The sequence below is a fragment of the Mytilus edulis genome, chromosome 13 (genome assembly GCF_963676685.1).
Source record: "Mytilus edulis chromosome 13, xbMytEdul2.2, whole genome shotgun sequence".
NCBI classification, from domain to species: Eukaryota; Metazoa; Mollusca; class Bivalvia; order Mytilida; family Mytilidae; genus Mytilus; species Mytilus edulis.
The window spans coordinates 28,058,819-28,064,344 of NC_092356.1; the positions used below are offsets into that span (position 1 = coordinate 28,058,819).

The 5,526-nt window shown below is 29.7% G+C and overlaps 1 long non-coding RNA gene across 1 annotated transcript in view; it reads right to left on the bottom strand.

Annotated features, from left to right (window-relative positions):
* Positions 1-3,813, bottom strand: part of LOC139501192 (uncharacterized) — a 5,613-nt gene extending 1,800 nt beyond the window's left edge. Inside the window, exon 1 of the long non-coding RNA XR_011658484.1 lies at positions 3,055-3,813. This is a non-coding gene — a long non-coding RNA (uncharacterized lncRNA). The remainder of the gene's footprint in view (positions 1-3,054) is intronic.
* Between the last annotated feature and the right edge of the window lie 1,713 nt (positions 3,814-5,526).

The window sequence follows — 5,526 nt, forward strand, 5'->3', positions numbered from 1 at the left end:
TGACCAAATTGCAATTTGTTTTATTAAACCAAATTGTTCAACTGGTCAGAAATTTGAACAAATTTTTCAGTCAAAATGTGAAAGTGCAAGGTGATATAATAAATCATACTTACAATCCTATAAGACTTTAACTCCACTGTGTTGATGTTATTTTTAAATTAGTTTATCAATCTGTATAGTTATATATAGCTACATTTGTGTATTACCATACTAAAGGTGAACTGTTTTATTTGTAATTGCTATAAAAATGTCCAAACTAAGCTTTTATATAGTTTTTCTTTCAAAATGTATTCTATATTCATAAGAATCACACAGTATATGAATAAAAACATCATATTCAGTAAAATATTTGTAAAATTGCAATATATTTGTAGGAAGGGGAGATAATCTTTTTTGGTTTCAAAAAGTCTTTATTCAAAAGAATAGTAGTTTAGGTTATTTCCCCAAGGAAACTTATCAATAGCATATTGTTATTTCACACATAGTTTACTGAATATATGATGTATTATTTTAAATGATATATGATTCTTATAAATATAAAATCCTTTTCGAAAGAAAAACTATATAAAAGCTTAGTTTGGACATTTTTATAGAAATTCAAAATAAAATAGTTGACCTTTAGTATGGTAATGGCTATAATATAACATATATGATATAATATAATTATACCAATTGCAACTCATTCAAAATTTTGACCAAATTGCAATTTGTTTTATTAATCCAAATTGTTCAGCTGGTCAAAAATTTGAACAAATTGTTCAGTCAAAATGTGAAAGTGCAAGGTGATAAAATAAAATATACTTACAATCCTATAAGCCTTTAACTCCACTGTATTGATATATTATATCATATATGTTATATTATAGCCATTACCATACTAAAGGTCAACTATTTTATTTTGAATTGCTATAAAAATGTCCAAACTAAGCTTTTATATAGTTTTTCTTTCGAAAAGGATTTTATATTTATAAGAATCATATATCATTTAAAATAATACATCATATATTCAGTAAACTATATGTGAAATAACAATATGCTATTGATAAGTTTCCTTGGGGAAATAACCTAAAATACTATTCTTTTGAATAAAGACTTTTTGAAACCAAAAAAGATTATCTCCCCTTCCTACAAATATATTGCAATTTTACAAATTATTTTACTGAATATAATGTTTTTATTCATATACTGTGTGATTCTTATGAATATAGAATACATTTTGAAAGAAAAACTATATAAAAGCTTAGTTTGGACATTTTTATAGCAATTACAAATAAAACAGTTCACCTTTAGTATGGTAATAGCTATATATAACTATACAGATTGATAAACTAATTTAAAAATAACATCAACACAGTGGAGTTAAAGTCTTATAGGATTGTAAGTATGATTTATTTTATCACCTTGCACTTTCACATTTTGACTGAACAATTTGTTCAAATTTCTGACCAGTTGAACAATTTGGTTTAATAAAACAAATTGCAATTTGGTCAAAATTTTGAATGAATTGCAATTGGTGGATAGCAACACTATCAGTCAAGTCACTGTAATACCAGGCAAGAATAACTGGATCATTTCAGGCAAACGCAAATTAAAAGAATGACTATGAGAACCCTATACATAGTCTAAATCCATGTACGCAGAAACAAACATTTAGTAAAACAGCAGCAACCACTCTCTCTCTCTCATCTTGGGTTTGAACCAGGTTGCCCAAATGAAACCTTATTTCCATTAAAGGACAAGGTGATTTGAACTTGGATATCACAAGAAGGCCTATATTAATCAAAGTAAACCTGGTTAAAGTTACCTGTTAGGACAATCAAAAGTTATAAAGGATGACCTGTGTTACACAAAAAACAAAACACAAACAAGTGCTTAACAACATCTAGATACCCTCATAATTAAAAGCATAACATTTCAAATAGTCCCAGCATTCAGCTAACTGTTACTGAAATTCAACCGGTACTATCTGACTATAATTTCATAATAAATAACAACCATAATTTGGAAAAAACTGTTTCCAAGCAACCAGTAGGGCCAATGATTCATGCAAATGAAAAGTTCCTCGTAATGCACCAGCCTAAAATAACAAATGGCACCTAAACATACAGTGTACGATACTCATAAATTGGGCAACTTCTAGAATTCCCAGGATGAAGATTACAATACATTCTAGACTAGTACAAATGTATATATATAAATTAAAGCTGTTTTCGACACCTAAATACTAAAGATTTTTAACGGTGGAGCAGACTGCAAGACAAGCTGTAAATAATTACTTAGTTTGTACTAGATTTGCTAATATTACATGTACATATCCATTTAACTGCTACTGACAAATTTAAATTACACAAAACTTGAAATAGTCTCATTTAAAAGTTGATTACAAGATAAAACCATTGGACCCCTTTTTTCCCTTAATATATACATACATGTATAAAAAAAAATCAATAATAATGAAAATGTCCCACACCCTGAGACTGGTTGGTAGGGTTTGTGGCAAACAGCAGTAAGAAGTCTGTCCTAAATTAGTGATCAATAAATATACACTTCTATAAACTTTTGTCCTTTAAATTGTGGTACTTTATTGCAAAATCTGTATTCATGCAGTACATGCATATCTGATTTTTTTTGTTTAAACAAGATAAATATTATAATGTTATATAAATCAATAGCGTCCTCCATTCAAAATGTGATAAATACCAAACAACATTTAAAAGTTTCAATGTAATATATTATATAACAATTATATAGAATGTAACCTCATATTTACGAAAGTTTTTTATTTCAAACACATGATGCGGCATCCCATCATTGCAAGGCCATATAAATTTGTAAAAGTAACACATTCAGCAATTTTAAGTTTAGAAACTGAGATACAAACGTTACACAAATCTTTTCAATCTAACCCATAAGATTAGAAAAAGTTGTCTTAATCTATATACATTGTAAATATGTTTGTTATATGTTGTAATCACATGTACATTTTAATTTGTACATGAGGGGGTTTAATTTAAAAGTAATATACTGCTTTTAACTATTAAATCTGACGATTACCTGAAAAATTCTCAACTGGATCATACTAATGCAAAACTCTAGCGGTTGGCATAAATAACTTCTGATGATGATTCAATGTACAAATGTAGGTGACCAAAGGAGTTGAGTTAGTGGCGTGATGAGTCGTGAATCCAGTCCAGTCTGGTAACCCATCCGTAAAAACTGGTGTTTCCTTGCTGTTCAAGTCTCTGGTCCAACTGTTACAACCCTTGGCCGTGTTCTGTGGCCGAGCAAGGTCTCTAACTGATCTACCCAACATTGTGCTACAACTCAACAAAAAGTAAATATTAGTTCCACCATGCTACATAGCATTGACATAACAAAACCAAATGACTGTACAAAGAAACAATAACAATTACAAATTATGTATACTCATACATGTAGTTGTGTTGATAATAGTTACAATAATTTAAAAACAAATAATTCAAAATTGGTATATATACAGATTTATATATTTATTAAACTTAAATCCATAGTCAGTTGATAGCAACGTAGTGTAATGTTAGTATATAATTGAGTTATTACAACAATAATTCAAGCTGTGGCCTGTTTACATATGGCTAAATTCTTGATTTAACTGAACTATTCATACCATATCGACCTAGTCTAGGCTAGAGAGTAGTAGCAACTAAAAAATGTATACATGTCACTGTGATGAACGACTCTAGACAATTTTTAGTACACAAATCATGTGTAGGTACACGCAAAATTTATAGCCGGATATATACAGATAATAATAATATTTGCTTAAATCCACCAGCAAGCTAACATTTAGCTATGATTTCTTTTGGCTACTGCTTCTTAACTCCGGGTATGGTCTCTGTTCAAGATTTCCAAGATTTTGTTTATTTGTATCGAAAGTATAACTTCCGGTTACAAACCTGGGTCCTTCGCCCCAAAGAGTACGTCTCTTTTACGTTCATATCCTTTCATGGAATATTTGTTGTATATGTGCTATGAGAGATCTAGAAACACAATTACCGATGTATACCCTCTTAAGGAATATTTACTTTTAATTCGAAAGTTTTCGGGAGTTCATTAAATAACACCTGCCCCACAACACATAATCATTAAAGACACGTTACTAACCTGCATGCTGCTACAGCGCAAAATACAATTTGTTAGGCTTACCCATAGGCACTAGACGATCTGTCAATACTCAATTTAAATAGTATAAGATATGGGGAAAAATAATATATAAAAAAATTAAAATAAAAACAAATTAAACTCGTCGTGCATCTAATTTATGTAGAAATATACAATGACGCATGGTAAACATGATTATAATCTGCAAATCTTAGGACAATGTTGCATCTAATTACTCACACTTGTAAAAATTAAATAATTATAAAAATGAAAACGAATAATCCATTCATGGGACCAATTTCTCATTCAGTCTTTGCATGTGCTCTCCACGTGGCGATGCAATATGGTTAAAAAATGACGATCGATAAAACGAATTCTTTCTAAGATTACTTCTAATAAACATTAGAAGCATGAGTTAGGTTATAACCATACAAATTCTTACACTAGTTTACTTTACCATTTCAATTTTCAAGTTTACCGCTTACAAAATTTAAACAGCCTGCTTGCTGCGATGCAATTCTAAAAAGGACTAAATGACGTCACAGAATATAACGTCACACATGTTGGGTAATCTAAAACATGAAACACAATCCGTGAGTGGCCCCGGCGATAACTGAATTTAAGTCTATTAACTTAAATTCCATTGTAAGCAAAAGGACTTCAGTATGTGGAAAACTTGTTGTAAGCAAAAGGACTTCAGCTTGTGGAAAACGTGTTGTAAGCAAAGGGACTTCACCTTCAAGTGTCAACTATGTTTGCTTGTCTCTTACTTTACTGTTGTTAAATCAAACACTCTCTTTACTTTCTAATCTAAAAGGAACATTGACAATTGTATTTCCGCTAGATTCTTCACAACTCTGCTGAAAATATATGAATCAATAACAACTTGTTTATTTGTACTTAAGAATTGAAAAGGAAAAATCCCTTCGCCTACAATCCACGTGTTAAACCACTAGGGAATCAGTGTCCCTCGAACTGTAGACAAAGAATTTTAAATTAAAAAATTGATCCATACATTACAATTTTAGTATACATTGGTATTAGTATATAAAACCATTCAACATTATATTTATTAAATAAAACAAAACAAAAATATTGCAACCATTATTTTATCTCCCAAGAGAAACAAATTTTGTGACATATTTCAACACATCAATGAAATTATATACACATCCAATAGTAAACATCATAAAATTACCGACGATTACAGTAACTATAATTACCTTTAAACTGGTTCATTTGAACATAAAACTGTTTCCATCACATATGGTTTTTTTTTTTAATATAGTACCGTGCCATATCGGCATCTTCTGCCTTTTTCAATACAGACAAACATAATTTTCACCAATTTTTTTTTTATCATTTTTATCACATTTTCTGAAATCA